We start from the raw sequence: 14,466 nt of genomic DNA, 5'->3' as shown, positions 1-14,466 counted from the left end.
TAGCCAATAACTTTTATTCCATGAATATCAAATAGATCTGACGTCGCCAAGGAGGACCTTGCTTTCAAAACACGATGCTGAGCAGCTCCAGTGGTCAGATAAATATATGTTAGGCTCGAAGCCAGACTCTCGTTGTTTTTCTCTTCTTCCTCCTTTATAGCCCCACTCTGCCTTGAAAAGGACGACGCTCTCCATTTTATGCTTCAAATGTGTAATCCACCAAACTCGTCTCCCCAAATCCCCATGAGCAGACTGCGGCCTCTGGGGTCGATCGCCAGGTGGCCGTGCAGCAGCACCAGAGCGCGAGCGGCAGCCTACGGCACGCCGTTCGACCCTGCAAGCCGGCCAGCCACTCGTACGGAGTGTCCCCGTTTGCGCAGCGAAGCCGACTCAACGCAACCACCAGCAAGCATCAGCAGCGGTGAGTCTCGCGTCGCTTCAGCATTCATTCATTCACTCTTCCTTGAGATACAGTTTACTGCTTCGTCAGCATTGGAACAGCTGCGCCAAATTATGGCTATAGTAGTGCGCTGCGACATCCTGCTCTAAAAGGGCATTTTGGTGAAACATTACGCCGAGCATGTGCCAAAGCAGCATAAGAAAGCCTTGTTCAGTTCCTGCTGCCTCGCTAGCAAAACTGGAGTCAGAACCTGAAGCACGCTATCATAATCATCGTGTAGATTAACAAAGTGGCCATAGTCAAGAATGTCACAGACGCTATTGGTCCTGCATTTGCTGTTTTCGCCCTTTTGTGCGTTTTCTCCCCAGCGGAGGTTCTAGTGTAACGCCGCAGCTCCGTCCTGTCTGGGCTGCATTCTCTATTGCTCATACTTGTGGGCCGCAAAGTTCACCATGGAGGCTCTCGGGTTAAGAAAATGCCTCGGATAATGTCTCATGCGACATTGCTCGGCATCTAATTGTTGACAGCCCACCTTTGGTGGGAATTCTTTAAATGCGTGTAAACAACCGCGGGCATATAATTTGATATTGTTGGGGACCGTTCTTGCAACCCTGCACAATCGAACAACAAATCCTGTGGTGGCAATAAACGTTTCTCTTGCACTCGAGTATCACCAGTGGTCGCGCTTATGGGAAATCTTTGTGCGTCGCAGAGACGGGCGTAGCGTTTTGCTTTCGTCCTACTGCCCACGAGCACGTGCCAGCCGTAGTACTTCACACCAATCTGGCAAGTTGGCGCATGTTACGCCTAATTAAAACAGTCGCAGTTTCGCCTGAAGGGTTAAGCATTGATTGTGATAGCAAATTATTAGACAGCTATGTGTAGCAAGGTTAGTTGTTTAATCGACTGAATAAACTGCTGTAAGCATTAGCTTACTAAGTTAGCACTCATGCTGTCACGGACGCCCAGACAAACATGAACGCATGCCACTCGATGACCGCGGACAGTCGTTTTCAGGACGCTGACATGATGAAGAGCGGCAGCCCTGGCGAGCCAATTGCCCTTCTTGTGGCCTCCAGCTTCAACGCCAACTATGCGCTCGAGAACACAGCGCACATTTAGTTGTCAGCTATGCCGGGTCACCTAGCCTTCTAGCCCACGATCCAAGACCGGGCGCGCGCCGCCAAAGTAGAAGAGGATATGCGTGCTAACCTGCCCCATTCGCCCCTCCTAGCCCGCGCACATCCCCCCCTTGCGTGCGCGAGGAGATGCCATCGCATCAAGCCACCATCTCCCTCGGCTATCCCTCGCCAGCTTTCGCTCGAACCTAGACCATAGTACATGCGTCCGTGATATTGTGGGGCCCTGGACGGAGTGAAGCGTAGAGGAGGGACGTCAAGCCCAAAGGAAAACTATATTTATTATCACTGCGCCAGCAGGTGTCCGGAGTTCAGGCGGACACCAACGCGAGTGCATGTAGCGTGAGCCTGCGCGTCTCTGCTGCTGCGGTAATACCGCGGCCTTGACCGAGGTGTAGCCGCTACAATGGACTGTGCTCCCAGAGGGGAGGTGTTACCGACGAGCGGTGGAGCACACGAGACGCGTCGTGGTGTCACAAGTGGATGTGCTGTGGCATGCGCCACTTGTACAGGATAGTCGATGGAATGGACGGGGTCGTAGCTTGGCCAATATGGTTGTACCGACTGGTCGTCAGTATCGGCTCTCTTGAAGAGTTCAAGCACTATAGTGTCCGGTCGTCCATCGATGGAAATAACAAATGTGTTGCTGCGGCGTTCGGACACGGGTTAAGGACCCAAAAAGCGCAGTTCAAGGGGCTTGCGATCGGTAGGCTGTCCCACAAAGACATGTGTTTCTGCCAGAAGATCCGGAGAAACGTAGGACAATAGAGGTGCAAATGCTCTGGTAGCAACTGGGCAGACGGAATGGAACATGATGTGCAAATACGTAACATGATCAGTGGTTGAGGGCAGTGCAGCTGCTGCTTCGAAGTTGCATAGAAGACGAAAGGTGGTGTTACAAACAAGCTCGACACTTGAATAGCCTATGTCAGCTTTCAACACCGTGTGTATGCCAAGAAATGTAAGGGGAACGTGCTGAACCCACTCTGAAGGCGAGTCTTGAGCTGTGTGCACAGTCTTCAGGTGACGGTGAACTCAACGAGGCTGTTGGATTGTGGGTGCTAGGCTGTCTTACGTAGTCTTGCGGTGCTAAGAAGAACCAGGAGGTCACTGAATAGGCTGGCCTCAAATTGTCGACCTCCGTCTGTTGTTAAGGAAAATGGGCAACCGGAGCACAAAACCTTAGTGGAAAAGGAAGCTGCCGCAATGGTAGGTGCTGTTAGATAAGAGTCAGCCGGGCGCCTGCTGCCGCGGCTTCTTGCTATTATGCCTGGTGGTACTTCTAAACAAAGGGTGCTTGACTGGGGAGCGTGTTGCTATGGAATGACATCCACGCTTCATCGTTTCTCGGCGCGAAAGAGCTGGCGATGAAACCAGAGTCACCTGAAATAATTAGCAATCGATTATGTGTCGCATCTTCGTCTGTTCGACGACCCAGAGCTGACGAATGAAAACTTCTTGAGCCCCAAACTGCAATGGGTCATCGGCCACGCGTGTCCCTAAAAGGCAGCACTCGTCTCTGTGTGCTTCACTCGAAGCACCTGCGCCCGCCTGTGCCACGACGGGGCCTGGCGCAGACTGTTGGCAGGTGGACAGAAACATCCCCTCTAGGGTGACCACAACCGCCGCACTCTTTCGAAACGGTGGCGACACTAAAGCCTACAAAGAGCCAACGCTATTTCCGTGTCACAGCGTCGACCCTGGTTTCAACTGAAATTACCTCTGCATAGCATTGAGGGCGGGTCGAAAATTGCACACGAGAGGCGGAATCTGGAGAGGTGGTGCAACATCATGGGTGGGATTTTGCGGACTCTGCTACGATTCCAATTGGCCGAGAAAAGGGCACTGAATTCGCTCATCGAGCGAAAGAGGGAAATGAAGTCGATAAAAAGCCGCAGTGCGGAGGTGTGAAGAAAAGAATTCTTGAGACTTTTCAAGGCACTGCACGTTTTGCGGTCGAGTCATGTTTTTTTTTCATAGTTATTTTTCTTTTGGCCTAAAGCCTACAAAATGTGAAATGAACCAAGTTAATTGTGCCTTTTCCGAGCTTCAGCACTTCTCAGCACGCAACATCATCGCTGGATAGAGCGCTCTAGATGTTTTTGTACGCCAACCTGGCAAAGGGAACTACCGGGCGTCTCGGAGAAAACTTTCAACCTCGGAAATCCAGCAGCGCCGTGTTGTTCGGAATCGGTGTAACAACCGGTCATCGTATGTGCCTGCCGATGCACGTAACGAGGTAGCCGTGACCTTGGGAGGGAGGAAGAGGACCGTCAATATCCATATGAACCTTGTCGAACCGGGCTTCAGGTGGAAAGAACGTCTTTGACAGAGCGACAGGCTGACGGTGGACCCGATCGTTGGCATAATAGACAGGAAAGCACCTATTCCCCGACGTAGAGGCCAGACAAAGCGGCTAGAACGGAGTTTCAGCGTTGTACTAATGCTGGGATTATAAAGTCTGTGAACAGCTTCGAACAGGCGATGACACACATGCACAGATATGAGCGGTTGCACAGACACATAGAGGTGTCGTGGACGATGGTGTCACAGACGACCAGGAAATACGACATCCTTAAGTTGCAGTGACGTGGAGGACCGATGGAGGTCGATTTCCGCCTCGTCACGTCGCTGGCGACCTTGAAGTTCTGCGTCCATTGAGGAGGTGAGGGGTGACGTTGTTAACAGCGTTCATGTGACTCACCATATCGGCAGAAATGTTTTCTGTGCGCGTGACATGTCGGAAATCGATGGCAAATTCCGAAGTGAAAGAAAGCGGACGTATTTCTCTTGGAGCGTAGGTCAATGTCGATCTCTTCGCCGCATAGACGAGGCCTTTGTGGTCAGTGACGATCACAAAGTGTCGACCCTCGACAAAGTGGCCACGCCGGGCGCATTTTGATGGTAGCGATACGCAGTAGTGCCCATGTCCCGTGCATTGGAGGCACATTAAAGACCACTTGGCGGTCAAAATTAATCCTGAGTTCCCCACTGCGGCGTTCCTCATAATCAAATCGTGGTTTTGGCACGTAAAACCGAAGAATTCAATTCGAAGTAGTGCCGAAAATGCTTTACGGCGAGAAAGGCAGCCAGGGGCACCAGCTCTAAAACGCTGTACCGTGTTTGTGTTGGCTTTAGCTTCCTTGAGAAAAAAAAACAAGCTGCTGTCATGATCCACTTATGTATTGCTGTAGAACAGCACCCACAGCTGTGCTGGACGCGTCGGTCGTGATGAAGGTTGTCGCGTCACGCTTGGGATGTACAAGCAAAGTAGCATTCAGTGCATACTTCGGTAGCCTTTTCAGTCGATTGCACGGTGGATTCTTTGTTTTTTCTTGGTAGCATGGCGTCGAGAGGAGCGACTAGTCGAGTGAATTTCGTGTTGAAGCAACGATAAAAGGTTATGAAGCCGAGAAACTCCCATGACTTTGTCACACATGGGGGAAGAGGGAAAGCCTCGATAGCGCGAACCTTATCTGTTAACAGTTCAATACCGGAGGGCTCCATCAGATGTCCGAGGAACTGAAGTTGCTGCTCTCTAGGTTGACTCTCCAACACGTTCCTTGCTTGCAGCTTGCAAAGTGCGAGAACTGCATTCTGATGCTCCATGTGCTCGTTAGGGGAGGAACTCGCAAACAGCGGGTCGTGCACATAAGCAAATACGAAAGTGAGCCCTGTTGTGACGGCGTCCAAAAACCTTTGGAAAAACTTGCCCGTGATGCGAAGGTCAAAAGACATGCTAACAAGTTCCAAGAGACCAGAGGTCATCTTTGTTACATCACCTCCCGCGATTGGTAGCTGATGGTACGCACGTACCAGGTCAATCTTCGAGAAGATTTTCGCGCCGTCAAGGGCAACCGCGAAGTCCCGGTTGTTTGGAAGAGGATATCTCTCGGAAACTGTTATTCTGTTTAATACACGGTAGTCATCGCAAGTTGCCAGACCCCAGTTTTCTAGGAACTATCGGTAGTGGAGACGCCCAGTCGCTAGAAGAAGGTCGTATGATGCCGATCTTAAGCATGTGTTGGAACTATGCTCGCACGACTTTTCGTTTTTCAGGGGAAAGCGACGTGGACGGAAATGTACGGGGGGGGGGCGTTTATTTAGATATGGTGGCGTACATCGTGTGGCACTGGTTGCGTTAACCGACGTGGTCGAGTGACGCTCGCAAATTCTCGAAGCAATGCAGCGAGAGGACCGTCGGGGACAGCGGCAGTCATGCAACGAGAGGCACAGGGTTAGAGCCTGCGACTGACATATGAGTCACACTTATGCAAAGCCGTCGACGTTTGACATCGACGAGGAGTCCCTGACTTATCAGAAAGTCAGCTCCGATGATTGCATGGCAGAGGTGGGCAACAAGAAATATTAGACGGAAAACTCCGCCGAAGCCGAAGTTCAGGAGGAGTGATCGCTGTGTGTACGCAGGAATTGAAAGGCCGTTTACAGTCTGAAGGTATGAAGTTGGGGGCTGTTTGCAAGCCGTGTGCTGTGCTGGGGCGATACCGACTTGAGCGGCCGTGTCGACCAGGAACTGCTCACCTGTGGCACGGTCGCGGAGGTAGAATAGGCGACTTGCATCTTGGGCCGGACCACTCGTCGCCTCTAGAGCACCGCCGGCCGGTCTCCCTGCCACAAGCAGGGTCACAGACGGTGGCGCGCTCTCGCTCCGGAACGGCTATGGTATCAGAACGCGCCCGGTAAAAGTAAGAGCATAGGATGCCGGTGTGTGGCGAGAAATGCTGGTGCGCCGTCGACGAGGCGGCGAAGAGCGCCGATATTCACACGATGCGCTCAAGGCGGTCTCGGAGCCTGTCGAGCGACGACGGAACAGCGGAGTTCGACGATAACTGGCTGTTCACAGGAATCAGGTCTTGAACGGAGGTAAGAGCCACGAATGATGATGCAGTAACTTTCATCACGTTGTCGGCCAAGGAAGCAATGTCGGGCAGGCTAACGTTACCGGCAGCGGTAAGGACCATCTGTACGTTCTTGGGCTGGCTCTTCAGGAACGACTCGCGTAGCAGCGTACCGCCCATGTTAGCTGCCCTTGGGCCCAGGAACCGGCGCAGGTGCCGAAAAATTTGTGAGGTCCGATGATCTACGATCTCTTCTATGGAGAGCAACTGTGACAGACGACTGCGTGACGAGGGCACCGTGCGATGTAGCAGCGTGGCTTAGAGATCGCCAAATGGCGCAGCGGAAAGCGGTGCAGACAAGATGTCGCTATCCTCGGCAGCTGCGGACAGCGCGGAGATGAACACATCGTACTTGCGCAGCTGGTGGCCAGTTACGGCGACTGAAAAGTGGGATTCCGCCTGGAGGAACCAGGCTGCCGCGCTCTAATACCAAAGCGCCGGCATTCGTGCGGTGACAGAGGCAACTTCCGTGTGGTCGATATTGCGTTGGCCTCGGCTGATCGTTGCGGCCGCACGGTAGACATGGGCCCACAGTCTTATGGCTTTTGGACATTACACGGAGCGTCAAGGTAGCGCCGACGGCTACAACCGCGGCAGAAATTGGCCTGGAGTTACCATATAATTGATGTAGCAATACCAAGCTATTGTTTGTCCAGCTGTGATGTCCTCTCAGCGCTCTGCAATACCCATCTGTCTAATGTTTCCGTGCTCACTGCTGTTGGGCCAGCTGAGCAGGGAAACTATCCTCCATCTATTTAGTCTAGATACCCTTCGACACTGAGGAATTTCGGGCATTGATTGAAATTTACCGGCATGGCAACCAAAGTCAGGCAAAACAAATAGGATAGGGCAATGTGCAGATCCAATGCTGAACAGTGCGCACACTGCACAGCTGCTGGGGCAACAGCTGGGCAGATGACATTTATGGTCCGCCTTGTTTATTGCCGGGTTCTCACAAGGGAGTTTGATTTCACTTTTCAATGCGGCGTAGAGAGAGAGAAGTTCTCTTCATAGGTTGTCACACATTTTTAAAGCTGAACAAAAAAGTTACCTTTGCTCTGTGTTCGCTGTGCGGTAATGCAATGAAGTTGCATTTAATAATTTTGTCAGTGAGTAAAAATAACATTTTTTCAAGTCTGCTCAGCCAAATTGCGCAAGTGCGCTGACGAAGCATGTAACAGAGCTGCAATTTATGGCTTAATGTCTGAACGAGGGGGCCTATAACCTAAAACTATTCCAATATGTTTTTATTCCAACCTCCCGAAGTCAAATTTGCGTAAACGCCGACGCAAGCATCGGGTGGTCACCCGCAGGGTTGTCTGAACAGACCAATCAAACGCTCTCCTCGTTTATAGGAGGTTACTTTTGTTTGTTTAAAAAACGAATAACATTGCCTACACTGAGCCGCTTGCCTTATCTAATTGGTTGACAAGAGGTGAGGAGCACGCTCAAGTGGAGAGGGATTCGATGGGGCCGAGCCACTGCACTGAAAATCGATAACCGCGTGAAGAGGGTGGCGCCGACGTCTTTGACTGGTCCGCTTTCCCTTACATAGCTTGCGGTGGCTGGTCTAAAATCGCGGCGGCATGCAACGGAAGCTAAAGAATGACGCTGAAACGGATCCTCAGCAAAGAAGAGTTGGCAGAACGAGGGCGTAAACGTGCCCAAAGTGCTCGAAAACGTTACACCGCGTCACAAAAAGATTTATTGCACGCAAATAAACCCATGCTCTCCGGCATGTGCGAGTAGCCAGTGCATGAGCGATCGGCGGCAGTCATCTTTTATTCCTTTCGGAACAGGGCAGCCTGCGACTATTAAGAAGAAAATTCCGTTTTGTTCGGCATAAAAATACATCTCTAACGCGTACACGTCACTTTCACGCGGTGAGGTTCTGCGGTTTTCTGACGTCGCATGACAGGTAGGTGAAGTGGGTGCAGCCCGAAAACTTTTGGCCAATAGCCCAGGGCTAATGACGAAAAGGCGCCGAATCAGAAATAGTTATTTTTCTTTGTTCGGTCAAATCATGAATAATGAGTGTGTACAAATCCTATCAGATGGGAAGCTATCGCGGTTTTCGTGACGTCGCACGACAGGCATATGTAGTGGTGGTGGTGGTCACAAATTTTTTGACCAATCGCGGAAGACTGATTGCAGAATGGGAATAGAAAAGTTTGGAATAGGTTTACGTTATAGCGCTCCAGGTTTCGCATAGCACGTGCCCAAAGAGAAAACGGAAGGCAGAGGCTCTATTGGCTTTTCATGTACTAGAGCTGAATAGAAGCACTTTTAACAAATTTTCAGCGCCAACCAGGAACTTGCATCGCTTGTGACCGATGCGCTCAAATGAGAACGCGATATATATTATTTTATTTATTTATTTTATTGTACCCTCAAGACCGAAGTATCACAGAGGGGAGTGACTAAGAAACATATACATAAGTAAATACTGAAGCAGCAAAGAGGTGGTTAGTTACTTCAGCAGAATTGATCAGGTAATTGTATCCCTGAGTGATGATGTCTGATAAGACGGAGCGAAACTTTCAGTTGTCCTTCATTGCGACAACTGCGGCGGGAAGGTGGTTCCATTCCTTAGAGGTCCTAGGAATAAATTATTCCTGACAAGTTCTCTTGTGGCATTGAAATATTCCAACATTATGGCTACGATGAATGCGAGAGGAAATGTAGGTAGGAGATGATATAAAGTCATTGCGCAGGTAGGAAAAGTGGAAATATCGCTTATGAAATAAATCATGCCGAAAGCACTTACGTTGGGAAAGAGTTTTTCATGGTGGTTGCGCTTAATCTGCGGCTATAATTGCTACAAATGAAACGCCTGACGTTGTTTTCCATTAGTTCAAGTGATTTAATAAGGGTTTCAAGGTGCGGGTCTCAGATGGGCTGAGTAGTATTCTATTTTACCGCTAACAAGCGTTTTGTATAAAATTGTTTTAATCATGTAGCAGCAGAAGAAAAATTTCGGCGAAGATAACCTAGCATGGGGTTGCTATTGTTAATTACCTTATCAATGTGTAACGACCAGGAAAGTGACGAGGTTATGTGGACGGCTAGGTATTTATAAGAGGTTACGACTTTAGGGAAGTATCATTAAGGTAATAATAGTTGGAGCTACTTGGTAGTTTCCGTGGATCGCTGCACATGAAGGAAATATCGGGAGTACCCGGACGTTGAATTTGTTTCCAGTACAATATTTCCTCATAAAAAAAGACAGCTGTATAGGCACAATATATTTTTGTTTGTTTTTCGTGGAAATAAACAAAAAAGATGTAGCAACTCACCAGCGAGCAAGTGGCCGCTTCTGAAACGCCATTGCATAGTAAATTAAATGAGTGTCTGGGCGAGTTGTTTGAATACGAAGGAGCGGGCGTCAGCGGGAATTTGATCCTTTCTATCGTTGAGCACTATTATGCATTCCTTACCCCATAGCATACATTCGCCTCTCTTACCACACAATTGTGGCAGCAGGAGAGCGACAAACGCCTTCGTTTTAACCAGCCGCGATCTCATGGGCTGTTTGCTGGCCGTCTGGAAACGCGGCATTCTATAAAGGAAGTCTTAGAAGACGAAGGCAATATGTTGGCGATGGAGTTTAGCCCTCCACGATAGGGTGTCCGCTGGCTGATATTCGCACCGACTGCGTTATTTGTTTCACATTTATTGCATATAGTGCAAATGCATCAGCGTCATAACAGAAGCTTTCCTTTAGTGCTACCACAACGCCAACGGCAACCTGTTATGTCGGCGCACACACAGTGCACCCCGGGCCACTGTGCCCGAGAAGGGCATATCCAAGCAGCACGGACGAGGCATTTTACGCGCTGGTAGTAAAGGAACCTCTAGGCGTCTTCGCCGCAACTTCGTCTTAGCCGTCCACGACGTTTACGGTGTGGTATTCCTTACGTATCTTTGTTCCGAAGCAAGGTTTGAGTACGGGCTAGTTGGTATTCCATGGTATCAATCATCACTTACAGCGCATACATAGACGGAGGACGAAAAAGGACGACGTAGACAAGCGCTGTTCCGAAAGCTGTTTTTTTCTTCCTACTCATTTGAAAATCGGTGAGTGCGGAAACACCTGCTGGCAGCGGGAGGGGCGACAAGTCAACATGTTAGTAGCGGCTTGATACCGCGATGTATGCACAAAGAAAGCCATTCCTTAAATATGATGAGACTATTTTAGCCATTTTTATCCCGAACGTCGCTTAGATGTGCCTAAAGCAGGCGCCACTGTATAACTCGACCATGTGAGCTAATATCGAGACCATGTGGTGTATAGACGTACCAAAAGTGCGTGTCGCTGCAGCTGTCTGCCAGCACTACGCTAAAAGATGGAATGCATGTTCAACCACTGCGTCAGTGGCACACGCGCCGATCGTGGAGAATTCTGCATTTCTGGCAAGCATTATGAAGGTTCTACACCGACGGCTAAGAAGAAGGCTTCCAGCCCAAGTAATTGAACGAATCCTGTAATTGTTTCCGGTAACATCTGAAGAAGTACTTACTGAGATTTACAACTTAAAGGACACAAGTTCTGGTTTTGATGGAATTTCCGCATTTCATTTAAAGCTTGTTGCTCCGACTATTTCTGATGCTCTCAGTAACTTAATTAACCTTATGTTCAAAACCGGTATATTCCCTAGAAGTTAAAAAAAAAGCCGAAGTCACTCCTGTTCATACAAATTCAGAGAAAAGACGGGGAATGCGGGAGATGGAAATTCAAGACGATGAGCAAAACGTGAACAAGGTGAATGCAGGAGCCAACGTTTCGACAAGTGGACTTGTCTTCTTCAGGGCGACGTATGCTTTCCTCGCCACAGTCTATATAGGTGGGGTTCTTCCAAAGGGGAGAGGGTGTGAGGCGGGAGGATGCGGAAACGAGGGAAAATGTGTTATGCCCCAACCACTGGTACGCGCCGAAAGCTTCGGCGCGCTGGCAAGCGAACGCGTCGCTTCGCTTCGGCTGGAGGGAAAGGGCGCGCAACCACTGGAGACAAGCTCCGATGCGCGCCGAAGCTCGCTCCTCGGCTGCGGCGCACTGTTGCTGGACTATTCCGTCTTCATCCGTCAAAGTCCGGCCTAAAACAGCCTGCTGTAAACTAAGCTTGAAACAGTAAGCTAGTGATCAGTATGTGCTCTTAGATATAAAAAAACACGTTTGAATAATGAATATACACCTGCCGCAACAGTTTGTTTTTATTTTTGAAGTAACAATAGTGTGCAAAATATCGACATCAGCGCTCGCGCGTCGTCTGTCTGCAAGATCGCTTTGCAAACACCTGCACGACGATGCCATATATCAAAATCTGTTGTACCAGTTCAGTTTTGGTAGCTTATTGCACAGCCAACTATGTAAGAATTAGGCGTGCAATGTATAACTGAAAAAATCTGTGTTGGAAATATTGCCACGCAGTAGTGACGGTAAATAAATAGTGCCGGCTCAATCGCAACGATAGCGGCGAGCAATGTCGGCAATCGTAGAAAATCTAATCTGCGGGTCAAGCGCGTCGGTTTGCATACGTCAGTCGTCGAAAGTTACAGCCTATTCGCTGGTGCCCGCGCGCCTTCCAGAAACTACAACACAATTCGTGTCGCGTATGCAATCAGATTAGCAAGGTTCGTCGACAACAGACAGAACCATCGATAACATTCGTGAAACTTCCGATACGTTCAGGCGCATCCTGCACCGAGCGATAACGTCTAACATTTTTTAGCCGGTGAAATACGGTAACCGGATACAGATAAAGCATCCGTGGCAATATAATTATGCTTGTTGGTGCATGAGAGAAACGTGAAAAAGTGGGTTCTGAGAAAATCAGCAAAGCAGAATTGAAACACCTGTAGCACTCACAAAAAAAAAACTAGAATAGCTAAAATGTATGTAATTCGTATCTTGTCTCCCCCCAATTCTTGATTCTGCCAAATCTAGCCCATGGAGCACCTCTATTATTCTAGGTTGTTTTGATGCATCAACACCGCATCCGGAGGCCTTCACATTGAGTGTATTGCTACAAAACATTTTCACAGTGTAAGGGCCATGATCTATTGTAACTGGTTTCCACATATCAAGTTTGCCTTTCTTTACATTAATGAAATGGCATACCGTCAGATAATACAAGCTTGAGAATTAGAGGGTTTTAATTGGACTCTTTCGTTGCCCTTTGCCAAGTCGTACTATTGAAGCACTTATTCGAATGTATGGGAGCAGCTCATTGGCATAGTATAAGAAATATATAAACAGGTTATTTTCACAATTTATACACTCCGTCACCACAAAAAGAAAAATTGCAGTTTATTGTTTTCATTCTGCTATGATGTTTTGACTGAGAAAGATATATTCAATTTGTTCTGCAAGGCACGCAATAATTGCTGTGGCATATTATTTTATTGCACAACACTGCATACAGTAGCCAGCCATTATTAAAACTCAGAAGAAATTAATAGCACAATGCATATGATCAGGCACGTAGCATATTATTGCACTTTCTTAATTCATGCCAGAACGACGACCACAGGCGTCCTTCTCCAACAAGGTCAGCATCCATCGTGCCTCCTTACCATCGGGCTTCACACCCTCAGCACGTTCAACCTCAGCTTTGTGGCGTTTAAAACAACCTCAAGTGCGTCTTACGGTTCCAGGGATAAGAAAGAAGACCGTCCTGCCTACCTTGGCCTTGAAGCAAGCAGCTCTGGATTGTTTGCACACTTTCTACTTTGATCGAGTCCACATATATACGGATGGTTCTTCCACTCAGACCAGCTCCACCAGCGCAGTGGTTATACCATCACGATCACTAAGCATCCAATACAAGATTTCTCACTTGACAACATCGACCGGTTCGGAGCTTGTTGCCCTCCGAGGTGCCGTTGATTATATTAATAACCAACCGGCTAATCGGTGGGCAATATTCTGCGATTCAAAGGCGGCCTTACAATGTCTTCTGTCATCTCTTCGTCGCGGGTCATGGGAACAACTCGTGTCGGAGATACGAGAAATGCACAATCACATGATCATGAAAGGACACGACGTCGTGATTTAGTGGCTGCCTGGTCATTGCGGTATCTCCGGCAACGACCTCGCTGACGAAGCTGCTAGGAAAGCCCACGAAGGAGCAACCCTTGTTTCTATACCTTTATCGCGGACCGACGCAGTCCAACACTTAGGCAAGCTAGCACACTTTTTTGACATTGAAAAACTGGCACACACCTGAATTCACTCAACATCGATTGCATTCCCTCGATCCCTCTATGCAACTGCGGCTGTTACCAGGTCTTCCGCGAAATGAGGAAACAGTGCTGTGCTGCTTACGTTTGGGCGTCGCATTCACCAGCGCATATGCATTTTTGATTCGAATGGCTGATAGCGCCGAGTGCAATGCCTGCGGTGTCGAGGAAACCATAGAACACCTAATGTGCTACTGCCCATCTTTTGAAGATGAAAGGCAAGACCTCTGCAGAGCTCTCAATCAGCTAGATGGAAAGCCGTTCACCTTGAACAAGGTCTTGGGACCATGGCCTCGCATATCGCAGCTACAAAAGGCCACAAAAGCGCTGCTGCGATATTTGAAAGATACCGGATTGATTCAGCGTCTGTGATCCGGACTGAGTGACCGACTGATATCCCCAGTGGACTTTCTCTTCTTTTAATCTTTCCGTGTCCCTTTCGCTTTCTCCAGGGTAGGGTAGCCAACCGGGCTCAGTCCTGGTTAACCTCCCTACCTTTCATTTATCATTTTCTCTCTCTCTTCTTAATTCATGCCCTTTCTTTAATTGCACAAAAGCTACTGAACTAAAATAGTATACTAGTACATACTTAAAAAGCACAATTTTATACTACGATAATAATCAATCATTCAAATTTTTATTGTAGTGCCCAAAAACAGCTAGAGAGCCTTTGTAATGGTGCACTTAACGAGCTTTAAGGAATGTATAATGTCATGGACCACCTTATACAGGAACAAAAGGTGCGATTAATTAAGACTTGAATCTAGAG

General features: G+C 48.7%; 1 long non-coding RNA gene across 1 annotated transcript in view; it reads left to right on the top strand.

Annotated features, from left to right (window-relative positions):
• The first annotated feature begins 255 nt into the window (after window positions 1-255).
• LOC142568034 (uncharacterized) overlaps window positions 256-14,466 on the top strand; it is a 68,054-nt gene continuing 53,843 nt past the window's right edge. The window contains exon 1 of the long non-coding RNA XR_012825351.1: window positions 256-421. This is a non-coding gene — a long non-coding RNA (uncharacterized LOC142568034). The remainder of the gene's footprint in view (window positions 422-14,466) is intronic.

This window comes from Dermacentor variabilis, unplaced genomic scaffold (genome assembly GCF_050947875.1).
Source record: "Dermacentor variabilis isolate Ectoservices unplaced genomic scaffold, ASM5094787v1 scaffold_16, whole genome shotgun sequence".
NCBI classification, from domain to species: Eukaryota; Metazoa; Arthropoda; class Arachnida; order Ixodida; family Ixodidae; genus Dermacentor; species Dermacentor variabilis.
Note: the sequence above shows the minus strand (reverse complement) of the source record. Positions and strands in the feature narration are given on the sequence as shown.